Source organism: Solanum tuberosum, unplaced genomic scaffold, assembly GCF_000226075.1.
Source record: "Solanum tuberosum cultivar DM 1-3 516 R44 unplaced genomic scaffold, SolTub_3.0 scf00551, whole genome shotgun sequence".
NCBI classification, from domain to species: domain Eukaryota; kingdom Viridiplantae; phylum Streptophyta; class Magnoliopsida; order Solanales; family Solanaceae; genus Solanum; species Solanum tuberosum.
The window spans coordinates 88581-88846 of record NW_006239473.1 but is presented as its reverse complement, the minus strand read 5'-3'; positions in this window follow the sequence as shown (position 1 = coordinate 88846).

Here is a 266-nt window from a genome sequence, read left to right as displayed (position 1 = left end):
CGGCGTGGGGGCGCCGCGGCCCGCCGCCCCCCGCCGCCGACGGCGGCGGAGATGGATTGTCACCGGCAGTGGGTGCGGAAGTGAAAGACATAGGAAATTTTAGAGAAGGGGTTGTGGGGTTTGAGACAGTAGTGATATCTGATGAAAAACTTCTGAGAATGATGAGAAGGGAAAGACATAGAAAAGAAAAACCGATGATTTTGACGAAAGCTGGAGTCTTTGTAAGTGAAACAATATTATTTTCTGAACCTGAGAAACTAGTACTC